This window comes from Procambarus clarkii, chromosome 42 (assembly GCF_040958095.1).
Source record: "Procambarus clarkii isolate CNS0578487 chromosome 42, FALCON_Pclarkii_2.0, whole genome shotgun sequence".
NCBI lineage: Eukaryota > Metazoa > Arthropoda > Malacostraca > Decapoda > Cambaridae > Procambarus > Procambarus clarkii.
In genome coordinates, this window is record NC_091191.1 from 27,376,039 (window position 1) to 27,394,527 (window position 18,489).

Here is an 18,489-nt window from a genome sequence, read left to right on the forward strand (position 1 = left end):
AGAGACCTGGGGGTGGACGTAACACCTAATCTATCTCCTGAGACACATATAAATAGGATAACGACAGCAGCGTACTCTACACTGGCAAAAGCTAGAACATCATTCAGAAACCTAAGTAAGGAGGCATTTAGGGCGCTTTACACTGCCTACGTAAGGCCAGTCTTAGAGTATGCCGCCTCATCATGGATTCCCCATCCGAAGAAGCATTTAATGAAACTGGAAAAGGTTCAGAGGTTTGCAACGAGAATCGTCCCAGAGCTACTAGGGATGGGGTATGAGGAGCGCCTGAGGGAACTGTGCCTTACGACACTAGAAAGAAGAAGGGAGAGGGGGGACATGATTGGAACGTATAAAATACTCAGAGGGATTGACAGAGTGGACATAGACGAAATGTTCACACGGAATAGTAACAGAACGAGGGGACATGGATGGAAGCTGGAAACTCAGATGAGTCACAGAGATGTTAGGAAGTTTTCTTTTAGCGTGAGAGTAGTGGGAAAATGGAACGCATTTCAGGAACAGGTTGTGTAAGCAAATACTATTCATAATTTTAAAACCAGCTATGATAGGGAAATGGGACAGGAGTCATTGCTGTAAACAACCGATGCTCGAAAGGCGGGATCCAAGAGTCAGTGCTCGATCCTGCAGACACAACTAGGTGAGTACAACTAGGTGAGTATACACACACACACACACACACACACACACACACACACACACACACACACACACACACACACACACACACACACACACACACACACACACACACACACACACACACACACACACACACCCACACACACACACCCACACCCAAACACACAGGGGGCCTCGTGGCTGAATGGATAGCGCTCGGGGATCGTAGTCCTAAGGGGCCGGGTTTCATTCCGGGACAAGGCAGAAACAAATGGGCAAAGTTTCTTTCACCCCTGATGCGCTTGTTCATTTAGCAGTAAATAATTACGTGGGAGTTAGACAGCTGCTACGGGCAGCTTCCTGGGGGATGAGTGTGTGCGTGTGTTAGAAATATATGTAGTAGACATAACAGAAGAAAATACGTTGGTTAAAAAAAAGCCGGGGTCCAAACTAATAGCTCAATTCTGCAGGCACAAATAGTAAATACACACCCACAAACAAACACACAAGCACATATTCACACAAACACATGGCCATACAGACTCAAACACAGGACGGGGAGTAGGCGAACTCCCAAAACCCTCGTTAACTCTTTAGTTATACTCTCTCCAAGTATAATGAGAGCAAATTTAGTAATTATTAAGAATCTAAGTCATAGACAAGAAGATTGGGAATCGTGAGCCCCATCATGCTGGCAGAGAAACATGGGGGGGGGGAAGGGAATACTAGTGGATTATGTGAAAACAAAGTTCTTTACTCAACGTGTTAAAGATGACATAAAGGGAATGAAAGAATATTCAATATATGACCTGATCTTAACCCAGAATGAAAAAGACTTTAAGAACGTGGATCATAAAATCTCATCATATCGTGGAACACAAAGAGCTGGCGGTTATTACATTGTTTTTTACACATAATTGAACTAAAAGCAATGCCCAAAGTCACGGGGTCATGGAGCGGAGATTAAAGAACACAATAATGAATTACATGCCACAAGTGGGCGTCTGGGAAATGTTCAAAACCTGGAGAAACTTTCGGGTAAGACAATCCAAGAAATGATTGAAAAGGTCAAACGGAGATGCATCTTGGATCAGAAGAGATATATACCTACAATAAGTGATAAATTGGTGAAGAACATAACAACCAACGGTTTAATCGACAATAACAAGAATAAGAAGAAGAAGAGTAAGAAAACAAAAAGGAGGTACTAGACAAAACAAATGATAGGCAAATGAGAACTGGAACAGATGAAACATAGATTAACAGGAACTATACACATAACAAGAATATTAGAAAATTAACAAAATACCTCTAATAAATACTTTCTAATAAATAGAAAGAAATACTTCGGTGAAAATTTTCAGGAATAAAACTACTCGGCTTTGATCATGTCTTGACTCTAGTAATACTCTCCGGCAGGTGTTACAGGTGAACACTGTAGTGTATTACTGCAGGTGTTACAGGTGAACACTGTAGTGTATTACTGCAGGTGTCACAGGTGAACACTGTAGTGTATTACTGCAGGTGTCACAGGTGAACACTGTAGTGTATTACTGCAGGTGTTACAGGTGAACACTGTAGGGTATTACTGCAGGTGTCACGGGTGAACACTGTAGTGTATTACTGCAGGTGTCACAGGTGAACACTGTAGTGTATTACTGCAGGTGTCACAGGTGAACACTGTAGTGTATTACTGCAGGTGTCACGGGTGAACACTGTAGTGTATTACTGCAGGTGTTACAGGTGAACACTGTAGGGTATTACTGCAGGTGTCACGGGTGAACACTGTAGTGTATTACTGCAGGTGTCACAGGTGAACAGTGTAGTGTATTACTGCAGGTGTCACAGGTGAACACTGTAGTGTATTACTGCAGGTGTCACAGGTGAACACTGTAGGGTATTACTGCAGGTGTCACAGGTGAACACTGTAGTGTATTACTGCAGGTGTCACAGGTGAACACTGTAGTGTATTACTGCAGGTGTTACAGGTGAACACTGTAGTGTATTACTGCAGGTGTCACAGGTGAACACCGTAGTGTATTACTGCAGGTGTCACAGGTGAACACCGTAGTGTATTACTGCAGGTGTCACAGGTGAACACTGTAGGGTATTACTGCAGGTGTCACAGGTGAACACTGTAGGGTATTACTGCAGGTGTCACAGGTGAACACTGTAGTGTATTACTGCAGGTGTCACAGGTGAACACTGTAGTGTATTACTGCAGGTGTTATAGGTGAACACTGTAGGGTATTACTGCAGGTGTCACAGATGAACACTGTAGTGTATTACTGCAGGTGTCACAAGTGAACACTGTAGGGTATTACTGCAGGTGTCACAGGTGAACACTGTAGTGTATTACTGCAGGTGTTACAGGTGAACACTGTAGGGTATTACTGCAGGTGTCACGGGTGAACACTGTAGTGTATTACTGCAGGTGTCACAGGTGAACACTGTAGTGTATTACTGCAGGTGTCACAGGTGAACACTGTAGTGTATTACTGCAGGTGTCACGGGTGAACACTGTAGTGTATTACTGCAGGTGTTACAGGTGAACACTGTAGGGTATTACTGCAGGTGTCACGGGTGAACACTGTAGTGTATTACTGCAGGTGTCACAGGTGAACACTGTAGTGTATTACTGCAGGTGTCACAGGTGAACACTGTAGTGTATTACTGCAGGTGTCACAGGTGAACACTGTAGTGTATTACTGCAGGTGTTATAGGTGAACACTGTAGGGTATTACTGCAGGTGTCACAGATGAACACTGTAGTGTATTACTGCAGGTGTCACAAGTGAACACTGTAGGGTATTACTGCAGGTGTCACAGGTGAACACTGTAGTGTATTACTGCAGGTGTTACAGGTGAACACTGTAGGGTATTACTGCAGGTGTCACAGATGAACACTGTAGTGTATTACTGCAGGTGTCACAAGTGAACACTGTAGGGTATTACTGCAGGTGTCACAGGTGAACACTGTAGTGTATTACTGCAGGTGTCACAGGTGAACACTGTAGGGTATTACTGCAGGTGTCACAGGTGAACACTGTAGTGTATTACTGCAGGTGTCACAGATGAACACTGTAGTGTATTACTGCAGGTGTCACAAGTGAACACTGTAGGGTATTACTGCAGGTGTTACAGGTGAACACCGTAGTGTATTACTGCAGGTGTTATAGGTGAACACTGTAGGGTATTACTGCAGGTGTCACAGATGAACACTGTAGGGTATTACTGCAGGTGTCACAGGTGAACACCGTAGTGTATTACTGCAGGTGTCACAGGTGAACACCGTAGTGTATTACTGCAGGTGTCACAGGTGAACACTGTAGTGTATTACTGCAGGTGTCACAGGTGAACACCGTAGTGTATTACTGCAGGTGTCACAGGTGAACACTGTTGTGTATTACTGCAGGTGTCACAGGTGAACACTGTAGTGTATTACTGCAGGTGTCACAGGTGAACACTGTTGTGATAATTTCCTTAACTATGACATCATTAAAGGTCCTGAATACATTATCACAAAAGCTCTCGGATATTATAACGAGGAAGTAAGTGCGATAATGACCCACTTTGGCTTTAATTAGCTTGTAAATTTTATGGTAAAATATATTTTATACCAAATAATGGTCAATTTTTTCGATATAACTTTTTGTTTTACTTTCAGAGAGGAAATGTTCACAGGGTTCATAATGTTCTTTTTCTCGTCTCCTCATATTACCATATTTATCTCGCTGTTTCGGTGTCTCCATCCTATGTGTGTCGGTGTCGTTGTTCGGTGTCTCCAATGGGAGCCGAGCGGACAGCACGCTGGACTTGTGATCCTGTGGTCCCGGGTTCGATCCCAGGCGCCGGCGAGAAACAATAGGCAGAGTTTCTTTCACCCTATGCCCCTGTTACCTAGCAGTTAAATAGGTACCTGGGTGTTAGTCATCTGTAATGGGCTCTTCCTTGGGGTGGAGGCCTGGTCGAGGACCGGGCCGCGGGGACACTAAAAGCCCCGAAATCATCTCAAGATAACCTCAAGAATCCTCTACTGTCTCATCTATTCGTTTAGTTATCATCTGTTAGTCTCCCAGACTCATTGTAACCAATCTCTGTCTCCCAGTCTTTATGTTCTCTCACCCGTCTCCTAGTTTCTGCTCTCCGTTTAATACCGTGTGATGATTCCGAGGATACATGTCCCTGCGGCCCGGTTTCTGACCACTATTACTGACATTTCACCAACACTAACTCCCACCTCTGATCGTACATTCTCTTCTCAAGCAGTCACTCCATGCTCTGACCTTACATACAACTCTCCTGCACTACCTCCAAGCTCTGAGCCTTCATCCGTTGCTCAATACTCATCCCAAGTTCTGATCCCATATCCACATCGCCAACACTCACCCCCAAGTTTCACTCATTGTCATACTCATATTCATCCCTCGCTCATTCACTCACACAGTCACCTAATACCGAAGGCATTACATGCAAACCGACACTGCTAATTGCCTCACATAATTCTTATTCGGTATTATTAAAGCAGTAGCGAGCACCAACGGCGTTACCTGTTGTTGTACAGATAAGTTAATGTCTACGACTATTTATCCTGTTTTTGTTCTTAATTATCACTTTTCGCTTCGCTTTTTTCAATTATTCCAGTACTATTGCGCTTGTTCATTTCAGAGTATCATATTGCGCTGTTATTCTGTGCCATGTGCTTGAGCTGTGCCGCTATGTTCATGCTAGTGTTCTTTACGTGTTACGTTCCAGGATTTTTGTCGGTATGTGTCTCATGTTTCAAATATTCAGTTTAATTAGCTCGCAGAACTATTAGTGCCATCCAGTGAGCAGGGATGAAAGATGGAATAATGCAGTGAGACATCTTTCAAGTTGGGCACTACATGGCAGGATTACGTAAGTGGACCATATCGAGAACTCAACTGGGCATTGTATTGTGATAAATCATACTGATCCAACGACTCCGTAGCTTAGAGTAAGTCAGGTAGGCACTTGTTCAAGGCGTTGTCAAGCGTCAAGACCAAAACGCGTTATGCGTTATTGATAACGCATAAAAGCGAGAAAGCTGTGAAGGGCGGATCATTGCTGAAAATAGAACCCTAGTAATTGAAGGGATTTAGCGTTGAGCCGGAGGCCAAGTAGAAACTGAAGCGACCCGAGGTTGGACTCGAAATTTAGTTGTTCTGAGTACAGGACACTTGGAATGTGGCAATATAAGAACTGGTCATTACTCTGTCGTGGGAAGAGATATGTGAGATGTCAGTATGGACTGTGTGTGAGGAGGTGGTTCACCAGCTCACTTACAATAGTGCTCTTATGGATGTGGGAGCCAGTACACTTGTTAAGTGCACTTGTTAAGTGGGCGGACTTAAGTTTGGTAACCAGCAACCGAAACCTCTAGTGTTTGGGCTCATGTGAGAGCCCCAGTCATCAGCAGTCCATAAATGTTACCCTGGCCGGGGTGGCATGTCTGTGGACAGTGCTAGAGCTGATAGCATCATCTCATTGTATGGCATGGAGCCAGACAACTTTGCGCGCGAACGGCTAGGCCGCCGGCGTGGGTGTGGGGCCCCGCGCTGGCTGCCCACTTGAGTGGTTGTCATGGAAACCAGCCGCCATCTTAGAAACATCTTGAGCCGCCATGTTGGTCGGCCATCTTGGAGCAGCCCTAGGGGCTATGCTACACCGTCGTTGATTGGATGAGAGGGGTAGGCCGCTGTATGCCTTCCTCTCATTGGTTATTTCGAGAAGGACGCGGGGAGAGCAGGTGTGAGCATCATTCTGAACTCAGCCGCCACCTTGTCAGGACGCTTCCTGTACTCAATTCGGCCAAATTGGAGTATAGGGCGTCGTGGTGGCTGGACTACTCACTGCTGATGCTTCCTGCTTCACCTACGACAACGGTCGTCACAGAATCCGGCCGAAGTCGTCGCTTGGAGGGGTTTAAGACATTGTTATTCAGGGGGTAGAGGTACAGTGATCTGGGATCGTGGGGGAATGTGCATACGAGCAGCAACAGACTCGTAGATCCCATACCAGTGATGATTAGACTTGCTAGTGCTCTGTAGCAGTCGATGGGAACGGGGAAATTCGTGTCAGTGTTAAGGCAATTTCCCGTGTTTGTGTGAGACGCTATTGTTGTGCGCGTCACCTGGGTATGAACGCTTCACTTCACCGGGGAGTCGAGGGTGCGAACTCAGCCGTGTTGAGTGGGAGGGGTTCGAGTGTGCGCGAATTTTCTGTATAAGTACCACGTAAGGAACTACCGCCGCTTACGCCACTTGGGACGAGCCAGCCACCTATAGCGGAGTGCCTGATGTATGGGAATGGTGTGTAAAGCCGGCAGTGTGAATGAGTAAGTACCTATGTGTGTATTTTTGGTGATTAGTAGTCTCTAAAGCTTGAATTCGAGGTCAAGTGTTCCGTCACATTGTCACGCAGCACCTGTTCAGGTGGAGTGAATTGTGGGCGAGGAGATTAATCACCTGTGTTGTCATCTTGTCAGTCCAGAGGGACTTAAGTCTGGTGTACACAGACGTACAGTGTGTGTGTGTGTGGGTACACACGGGAACAGGATACATAGATTAGCCAAGGACTGAGAGGATGTCCAAGTAAAAATTCTTTTATTTCATTGTGGTAATCATTTTTGATCGTCCGTGGGACGGAGTGATATCATTTCCATGTGTGGTCTTGCAGGTGTGGAATTCCAACACTGAGCGCTCAGGTATGTGTAACGCCAGTGATTCCTGGCAATGATTATTGTGGAGTGTACCACAGTGTGGCTCTAAATTTCTTGTATTTGTTCCCAGGGCCGTGATAAGTGTGATTTATATAAATATATATTGTGGTTGCAGTATTAATTAACGTAATTTTGGTGAGTTTTGGTGAGTGACGAGGCCGTCTAGAGAGACCGCCCCCGCTCTGTCGAGTAACGTAACTCTCGAGTGTTTATCGACATGCGTGATCGATAAATCACTCACCCATGTGATTTAAGGAGTGTGAGATTCTCCTTACTGTTCCCAATAACGTTTGATAGCTGTAGGCTACATGTGTCAACAGTAATTATATATATATATATATATATATATATATATATATATATATATATATATATATATATATATGTGTGTGTGTGTGTATATCAAGAAAATAAACACGTGATTAAGAATGTGACAATGTCAGACCACGGAGGAAAAATGAAACAGGAAATTTCCTTAATTTCCTGTTTCATTTTTCCTCCGTGGTCTGACATTGTCATATATATATATATATATATATATATATATATATATATATATATATATATATATATATATATATATATATATATATATATATATATATATATATATATATATATATATATATATATATATATATATATATATATATATATATATATATAATCGTAGTGTCACGGTGCCCAGTGTTATTGTGTTATTTACTGTGTGGTGATTGCAATATATTGACCTATGTTCTAGGGGTTATTTGCAACAGTAAGTAAGTAAGTGTGTGCAGTATCCTAATATTTGGAAATTAGAGTACTTGCCGTGTGTGTTATTGCAAAGGGGGTTGTTATTTGATGGTGATTGTTGCTAGTGTTGAGCAATCACCGTATGTGATTGCAGTCCAGTAAAGCCATTGGGGGGCAGTGTTCTAGAGGGTTCATGTCCTGTAGGTTATTTTACTAGGTTCTGCAGTATTGTCATTGCAACCGGATTGTAACGTAAATCACTGTGATTTGTCATTGTCGTGGGGGAACTCGGCTGTAGACGAGTACTTGGGTACACATATATTCTCCTGGTTATCTGGTAGGACATCGAAGTCCAGTATTCAGTGAGGTGATTGCGAGGCAATTAATATAACGTAACCAAGGGAACGCCCATTGCTTTAAGAGAATTTGTTCTTTGACAATTTGAGTAACGTAGAATACGTTTGGGTTAATTTACTTTCCTGTAAGCAGCTACGGTAGTCTCGAGGAGCCTAGCCATCAGCCAGATAAGAATTAGAGTATTGTCTGTCGTAATTAACGGTCAGTGGGCCGGGTAATTGACGTGTTTCAGGAAGTCAAAGTAATTAATCTCGATCCTTGCTTGATCGACTCACACGAAGGCGACATTGTTCCATTAACGTAACGTCGTTATCTGCCCGGAAGTACCGGCACTTGATTGACTCGTGGGAGGAGTAGCGTCATTTTAGAATAACGTAAACGTGGGGCTAATTACTGTTATTAGTCGCCTGAATTGGTCTGAGTATGGAAGGCTCAGACGGAATTCATACCTTAATGTAAATTGCTGAGCCAGTGTGAAAGGTTGCGTATTTTAATTGTTTAATTATTGATCTTGAGGATAGTAATTAATTACTCTAAAGGTAATCACGAGTGATTACCGTTCTCTTAGCACTTTGGACATTGTAAATCAGAGTTTACCATCGCTGAGTGATTAGTAAACGATTAACGTAAATTAACGTAACTAGTAAAGAGATTAATCAGCTGTCTGGTAGTACAGGGATTAATGGGCTTTTCTCACTGAATGCTCGACGGGTAGAGTGTTGTTTGATTCCCGCGTTACTAGTGACAGTTGTAGGAGTTGTTAATTTAACGTAAACGTTACCTTGTTATTAACGTAAATGTTATTGTGTTATTAACGTAAATCAATTGTTATTGATTGTTGATCGTCCGTGGGACGGAGTGTTAACGTAAGGATTACTTTGAGGAAGGGTGCTGGAGTTGCCAGTGAACCCATTAGTCATTGTTGTCTTTGAAAGACTACTGATTTGAGTGCATTGCAACCGCTGTTGCAGGAGTAGACTGCACTGAGGCGTAGAACAGTTAGGAGGTCACTGGAGACGTGTTTTAGAACCTACTGTGTCATTTGTTGTAATTGTGATTATAGATCTGTTAGTCCTTGCTTGCTTGTTGATTCCTCTGTGGTCACGCTTATGTTCGAGTTAGTTCATTATGCAGTCCGAGGGGGCTGGTATCTAGCTGTCATTGATAGTGTCACAGGAAGGATTTCGAGTAACGTCATTGACATTTCTTTTTTGTTTTGTTGTAGTAGTTAGTACTTTATTGAATAAACTAAGTTGTTATGGTTAACACTGTCTTTTAGTTACACCCCCACACATTATTATTGTTATGCAAATGTTCTTCACACTCGACTAAAATTGAGACTAATTTTCTGAGCTTTGGATCAAATATACGGCACCACACAACAATAAATTATTGTTGTGAGAGCCCGTGACCTACTCGTTAGATTCGCTTCGGCGATTGGCGAAGGTCGGCGGCCTAGTGGGGGGGATTTCAATTTTCATTGGGGTCTCGGCGTTTGCTCGCGCCTAGTCAATTGTTCATACATGGTCCCAAAGTGAGGAATGAGCTGTTTACTACACTGGTGTGTTAGCTAAGCAAGTCCTTCCTCAGCCGACCTAGTTGAATATCACGACAGGAATAAAGGTTAAAGAATAAAGAAAGTTCTTAGAAATTTTCCGAGCTAAAATTCCTTATACCAATTATAATTTATTCCAAAACTTCTCACAAGTTAACAAACTCAAACTCTCACATCGTGGCGCCCAACGTGGGGCCGTAGACTTTTGATTCATAATCAGAAAAGCAAGATTCATCAAGTTGAGAAACTTGTGAAGAAAGGTGTGCAGAACATTGCAGAACAATATTGTTGTGGGTGTGTATGTTGTCGGTTAGCAGGATTAGGTACATACACACCACACACACAGAATGGATGAGGATTATAGGCATAAGTACGTATATCTGTATGTGACTAAGTATGGCGTGCTGCCAAAGGATAGAAACAGTCGTACAGATGAGGAATGTAGGCGGTATGTTGAGGACCATAATGCCTATGTACGGCGTCTATGTCTAGAAAGAGCAAACAGAAGTGATCTAGGGGACAAGGGAGTTCCCCTAGCCGACCGTGGTATAGTCGGTATGTCAGGAGGTGTGGGATTGAGTCCACCCCAGGAGAAGGAAGGGGAGTCGCGACCCCAGCCTAGGCTAAGGACTGATTCCTTGGGCCACAGAAACGTTTCGTTGGAAGTAGTCAATCAGATACCAGAACAACCTCTCAGGAGGGGGACTGAACAACCCCAGGAGGAAATGACTTTACAGTACCTAGCAGCTCAAGCTGATGCTATGAAACTGCAGAGAGAGGATAAGGCCAAATTTGTGGCTTACATGTGGAATGCCCACCACGAGAGATTGACTAGATTGGAAATTGCAAGAGTGCAATCTGAGGCAAGGACGGGGAGTCAAGCCCCTCCTGCCGCGCCAAGCTCAGAGGTACAGGCGCTGGAAGTAGAGGTACCTCCTCTATTGCCAAGAGAGGAGAAGATCGATCCTAGGGTTGCATACCTAGATCGATGTGTGACGAAGGTTGAAAGGTTTACTCAAGCTCCAAGTAAGGGAGCCAAACCTAAAGAAAGTAAGTCTAAGGGACACCAACAGAAACCCAAGGTTAAGGGACCCAGGTGCTTCACATGCAACATGGCAGGTCACCGAGCAGCTAAGTGCCCGAGCAGCACTAGGCTTAAGACTAAGAAGGTGACCAAGGTGCAAGTTACAGGCATGAGTACCGTGGGAGGTGATGCCCTAAGACACACACTCGAGTTAACTAGAGGAAGAGTTAATGGGCAATGGACGAGTGTCTTTCGAGACCGGGGTGCTACAGTTAACATGGTCAGGAGCAGTTTGGTTGAGCCTGAGAGTAGAACAGGTCGAACCCTCCGTGTCCAGTACCCAGATGACACTGGTAAGGACATGGAAGAAGTGTCCGTGTTGGTAGACACCCCATATATCAAAGGTAAGATCAAAGCTGCGCTAAGTAGAGAGGCAGTGTATGGACTTTTGATAGGTAATACTCCTGGTATAGGGAACCAGGTGGGTCTGTCCTGTGGAAATGACCCAGAGGAAACAGGAACAGGTGAGAGGAAGGTTAAACCCGCTGGCGTTGACACCAAGCGTCAGCCGGCTGGTCGAGCAGGGATCACCGCCGCCCAGACAGAAGAAGAGGTGCAGCAGGTGAAAGGAAACCGGAGCCATCCTCCTCTCCCTAATGCACAGAAAACGAGAACTGATTCAGAGGGACTCAGATGGGTCTCACCAGCTGACAGCGATGTCACACGGCCGCCAGCTGAGGAAGTCATGGTCGCCTCTTATCAGGCGAAAGATCAGGTGCATGAGGTAAAAGGAAAAAAGAGCAATTTTCCTTCTTTCATTTCACAGAAAACGGAGGTGAGCCCAGTGAGACGGGTGTGGGCCGGATCAGGTGATCCCGCCACGACCTGTCGACCAGCCCGGCCCGCGAGGGTTAACACCACTCAGGAGAGTAAACGTCTGCTTGATGTTACCAGTGGTGAGGCTAAGGTAGCTGTGGTTCCCACAAGTGAAGTGGATATTCTGGACCAATCTTTCAGGCTGTTGGAAGATCGTTCAGACAAACGAACGGTCGCTGAGAGATTGAAGAACGAGCAGGTCAGTGACCAAGTGCTCAGTGAGGGGCGAGGTTTGACAGCTGCTGAAGAGGCCTCAGCCCAGTCAACTCAGTCGGTAGAGCAACCCGGTCTGAGACTGACAGACAGACAGGTAGAAAGACCCTGTCACCGGGAAGTCATGACAGTCTGCTAACTGTCGGAATTGTGTCGGTAGAGTAGGGAAGGTGTGGAGTCTGTACTTCATTGGTAAGTCCATCCCAGTGTGCTACCTATTGTGTCCAGTATGACACAGACCTGTGGGGCGAGAGTGTGAAGGGACTGAGGAAGGGAAGCTGCGAGGCGTTGAGCCGGCTTAACCTAGACCCAGAACCTGAGCACGACCGCACTATGGTCAGGAAGTACCACCCTGGACGAGCCAGTGACGTCACATCTTGTCCCGCCAGCCACCGACGTCAACAGAAAACGGATGAATCACCACCACCCAGCCGCCGTGCACTTTAGAGCCTAAGTGTAAGTGGCTGGTGATTTTTAGATGAAATTTTCCTCTGGGAAATTTTATCTTTTTGGTGGGGGGTTATGTGAGGAGGTGGTTCACTAGCTCACTTACAATAGTGCTCTTATGCCTGTGGGAGCCAGTACACTTGTTAAGTGCACTTGTTAAGTGGGCGGACTTAAGTTTGGTAACCAGCAACCGAAACCTCTAGTGTTTGGGCTCATGTGAGAGCCCCAGTCATCAGCAGTCCATAAATGTTACCCTGGCCGGGGTGGCATGTCTGTGGACAGTGCTAGAGCTGATAGAATCATCTCATTGTATGGCATGGAGCCAGACAACTTTGCGCGCGAACGGCTAGGCCGCCGGCGTGGGTGTGGGGCCCCACGCTGGCTGCCCACTTGAGTGGTTGTCATGGAAACCAGCCGCCATCTTAGAAACATCTTGAGCCGCCATGTTGGTCGGCCATCTTGGAGCAGCCCTAGGAGCTATGCTACACCGTCGCTGATTGGATGAGAGGGGTAGGCCGCTGTATGCCTTCCTCTCATTGGTTATTTCGAGAAGGACGCGGGGAGAGCAGGTGTGAGCCTCATTCTGAACTTAGCCGCCACCTTGTCAGGACGCTTCCTGTACTCAATTCGGCCAAATTGGAGTATAGGGCGTCGTGGTGGCTGGACTACTCACTGCTGATGCTTCCTGCTTCACCTACGACAACGGTCGTCACAGAATCCGGCCGAAGTCGTCGCTTGGAGGGGTTTAAGACATTGTTATTCAGGGGCTAGAGGTACAGTGATCTGGGATCGTGGGGGAATGTGCATACGAGCAGCAACAGACTCGTAGATCCCATACCAGTGATGATTAGACTTGCTAGTGCTCTGTAGCAGTCGATGGGAACGGGGAAATTCGTGTCAGTGTTAAGGCAATTTCCCGTGTTTGTGTGAGACGCTTTCGTTGTGCGCGTCACCTGGGTATGAACGCTTCACTTCACCGGGGAGTCGAGGGTGCGAACTCAGCCGTGTTGAGTGGGAGGGGTTCGAGTGTGCGCCAATTTTCTGTATAAGTACACCATAAGGAACTACCGCCGCTTACGCTACTTGGGACGAGCCAGCCACCTATAGCGGGGTGCCTGATGTATGGGAATGGTGTGTAAAGCCGGCAGTGTGAATGAGTAAGTACCTATGTGTGTATTTTTGGTGATTAGTAGTCTCTAAAGCTTGAATTCGAGGTCAAGTGTTCCGTCACATTGTCACGCAGCACCTGTTCAGGTGGAGTGAATTGTGGGCGAGGAGATTAATCACCTGTGTTGTCATCTTGTCAGTCCAGAGGGACTTAAGTCTGGTGTACACAGACGTACAGTGTGTGTGTGTGTGGGTACACACGGGAACAGGATACATAGATTAGCCAAGGACTGAGAGGATGTCCAAGTAAAAATTCTTTTATTTCATTGTGGTAATCATTTTGATCGTCCGTGGGACGGAGTGATATCATTTCCATGTGTGGTCTTGCAGGTGTGGAATTCCAACACTGAGCGCTCAGGTATGTGTAACGCCAGTGATTCCTGGCAATGATTATTGTGGAGTGTACCACAGTGTGGCTCTAAATTTCTTGTATTTGTTCCCAGGGCCGTGACAAGTGTGATTTATATAAATATATATTGTGGTTGCAGTATTAATTAACGTAATTTTGGTGAGTTTTGGTGAGTGACGAGGCCGTCTAGAGAGACCGCCCCCGCTCTGTCGAGTAACGTAACTCTCGAGTGTTTATCGACATGCGTGATCGATAAATCACTCACCCATGTGATTTAAGGAGTGTGAGATTCTCCTTAGTGTTCCCAATAACGTTTGATAGCTGTAGGCTACATGTGTCAGCGGTAATTATATCTATATATATATATATATATATATATATATATATATATATATATATATATATATATATATATATATATATATATATATGTCGTACCTAATAGCCAGAACGCACTTCTCAGCCTACTATTCAAGGCGCGATTTGCCTAATAAGCCAAGTTTTCATGAATTAATGTTTTTTCGTCTACCTAACCAACCTAACCTAACCTAACCTAGCTTTTTTTGGCTACCTAACCTAACCTTACCTATAAATATAGGTTAGGTTAGGTTAGGTAGGGTTGGTTAGGTTCGGTCATATATCTACGTTAATTTTAACTCCAATAAAAAAAAATTGACCTCATACATAGAGAAAAGGGTTGCTTTATCATTTCATAAGAAAAAAATTATAGTAAATATATTAATTCAGGAAAACTTGGCTTATTAGGCAAATCGGGCCTTGAATAGTAGGCTGAGAAGTGAGTTCTGGCTACTAGGTACGACATATATATATATATATATATATATATATATATATATATATATATATATATATATATATATATATATATATATATATATATATATAATCGTAGTGTCACGGTGCCCAGTGTTATTGTGTTATTTACTGTGTGGTGATTGCAATATATTGACCTATGTTCTAGGGGTCATTTGCAACAGTAAGTAAGTAAGTGTGTGCAGTATCCTAATATTTGGAAATTAGAGTACTTGCCGTGTGTGTTATTGCAAAGGGGTTGTTATTTGATGGTGATTGTTGCTAGTGTTGAGCAATCACCGTATGTGATTGCAGTCCAGTAAAGCCATTGGGGGGCAGGGTTCTAGAGGGTTCATGTCCTGTAGGTTATTTTACTAGGTTCTGCAGTATTGTCATTGCAACCGGATTGTAACGTAAATCACTGTGATTTGTCATTGTCGTGGGGGAACTCGGCTGTAGACGAGTACTTGGGTACACATATATTCTCCTGGTTATCTGGTAGGACATCGAAGTCCAGTATTCAGTGAGGTGATTGCGAGGCAATTAATATAACGTAACCAAGGGAACGCCCATTGCTTTAAGAGAATTTGTTCTTTGACAATTTGAGTAACGTAGAATACGTTTGGGTTAATTTACTTTCCTGTAAGCAGCTACGGTAGTCTCGAGGAGCCTAGCTATCAGCCAGATAAGAATTAGAGTATTGTCTGTCGTAATTAACGGTCAGTGATCCGGGTAATTGACGTGTTTCAGGAAGTCAAAGTAATTAACCTCGATCCTTGCTTGATCGACTCACACGAAGGCGACATTGTTCCATTAACGTAACGTCGTTATCTGCCCGGAAGTACCGGCACTTGATTGACTCGTGGGAGGAGTAGCGTCATTTTAGAATAACGTAAACGTGGGGCTAATTACTGTTATTAGTCGCCTGAATTGGTCTGAGTATGGAAGGCTCAGACGGAATTCATACCTTAATGTAAATTGCTGAGCCAGTGTGAAAGGTTGTGTATTTTAATTGTTTAATTATTGATCTTGAGGATAGTAATTAATTACTCTAAAGGTAATCACGAGTGATTACCGTTCTCTTAGCACTTTGGACATTGCAAATCAGAGTTTACCATCGCTGAGTGATTAGTAACCGATTAACGTAAATTAACGTAACTAGTAAAGAGATTTAATCAGCTGTCTGGTAGTACAGGGATTAATGGGCTTTCCTCACTGAATGCTCGACGGGTAGAGTGTTGTTTGATTCCCGCGTTACTAGTGACAGTTGTATTGTTGTTAATTTAACGTAAATGTTACCTTGTTATTAACGTAAATGTTATTGTGTTATTAACGTAAATCAATTGTTATTGATTGTTGATCGTCCGTGGGACGGAGTGTTAACGTAAGGATTACTTTGAGGAAGGGTGCTGGAGTTGCCAGTGAACCCATTAGTCATTGTTGTCATTGAAAGACTACTGATTTGATTGCATTGCAACCGCTGTTGAAGGAGTAGACTGCACTGAGGCGTAGAACAGTTAGGAGGTTACTGGAGACGTGTTTCAGAACCTACTGTGTCATTTGTTGTAATTGTGATTATAGATCTGTTAGTTCTTGCTTGCTTGTTGATTCCTCTGTGGTCACGCTTATGTTCGAGTTAGTTCATTATGCAGTCCGAGGGGCTGGTGTCTAGCTGTCATTGATAGTGTCACAGGAAGGATTTCGAGTAACGTCATTGACATTTCTTTTTGTTTTGTTGTAGTAGTTAGTACTTTATTGAATAAACTAAGTTGTTATGGTTAACACTGTCTTTTCGTTACACCCCCACACATTATTATTGTTATGCAAATGTTCTTCACACTCGACTAAAATTGAGACTAATTTTCTGAGCTTTGGATCAAATATACGGCACCACACAACAATAAATTATTGTTGTGAGAGCCCATGACCTACCATTTAGATTCGCTTCGGCGATTGGCGAAGGTCGGCGGCCTAGTGGGGGGGATTTCAATTTTCATTGGGGTCTCGGCGTTTGCTCGCGCCTAGTCAATTGTTCATACATGGTCCCAAAGTGAGGAATGAGCTGTTTACTACACTGGTGTGTTAGCTAAGCAAGTCCTTCCTCAGGCGACCTAGTTGAATATCACGACAGGAATAAAGGTTAAAGAATAAAGAAAGTTCTTAGAAATTTTCAGAGCTAAAATTCCTTATACCAATTATAATTTATTCCAAAACTTCTCACAAGTTAACAAACTCAAACTCTCACACTGTGAATGGTCCAAAGGTAGACTGTGTGGTAGACAAAGGTGGAGTTTCTGACCACCACGCAGATTACCCATCTGCGAGTAATGAGTGAAATAGCGAATATATGTGATATTAGATGAAACATGCAAACAAAAAATTATGACAGGCTGTTAGTGATTTACTATCCATTATTTTTAAGCAAAGTTCAATGTAATGCTCGGGTGTAAAATCCCACCGGTGCCACCATTGTTGTGACTGATATACTGCTGCCACCATTGTTGTGACTGATATACTGCTGCCACCATTGTTGTGACTGATATACTGCTGCCACCATTGTTGTGACTGATATACTGCTGCCACCATTGTTGTGACTGATATACTGCTGCCACCATTGTTGTGACTGATATACTGCTGCCACCATTGTTGTGACTGATATACTGCTGCCACCATTGTTGTGACTGATATACTGCTGCCACCATTGTTGTGACTGATATACTGCTGTCACCATTGTTGTGACTGATATACTGCTGCCACCATTGTTGTGACTGATATACTGCTGCCACCATTGTTGTGACTGTGTGATAAGCCTGGGAGTTGGCTGTTGTGATTGACAGAAAATATTACACATATTTCAGAATTAGTAAAACGTTGTTAAATATTTCACTGTATCTAGCACAAAACACGGGAAAATGTGTGTACAATGACGGGTAATACAAATGCAGATTTTCATTAATGCATTTCATGTTGGTTCTACATTCGTCGTCATTCCAAGGTGCAGTGTGAACCGGAGAAAACTGTTGGAAAAGACCCTTTTGATTGTCTATTCTGATCTCGTTGGCTAATATCTTTCGTTAAATTAACTGTGTGTGTGTGAGTGTGTATATGAGAGAGAGAGAGAGAGAGAGAGAGAGAGAGAGAGAGAGAGAGAGAAGAGAGAGAGAGAGAGAGAGAGAGAGAGAGAGAGAGAGAGAGAGAGAGAGAGAGAGCGAGAGAGAGTGAGAGAGAGAGAGAGAGTGAGAGAGAGAGTGAGAGAGAGCGAGAGAGAGAGAGAGAGAGTGAGAGAGAGAGTGAGAGAGAGCGAGAGAGAGAGAGAGAGAGAGAGAGAGAGAGAGAGAGAGAGAGAGAGAGAGAGAGAGAGAGAGAGAGAGAGAGAGAGAGAGTGAGAAGAGAGAGAGAGAGTGAGAAAGAGAGAGAGAGAGAGAGAGAGAGAGAGAGAGAGAGAGAGAGAGAGAGAGAGAGAGAGAGAAAGAGAGAGAGAGAGAGAGAGAGAGAGAGAGAGAGAGAGAGAGAGAGAGAGAGAGAGAGAGAGAGAGAGAGAGAGAGAGAGAGAGAGAGAGAGCGAGAGAGTGA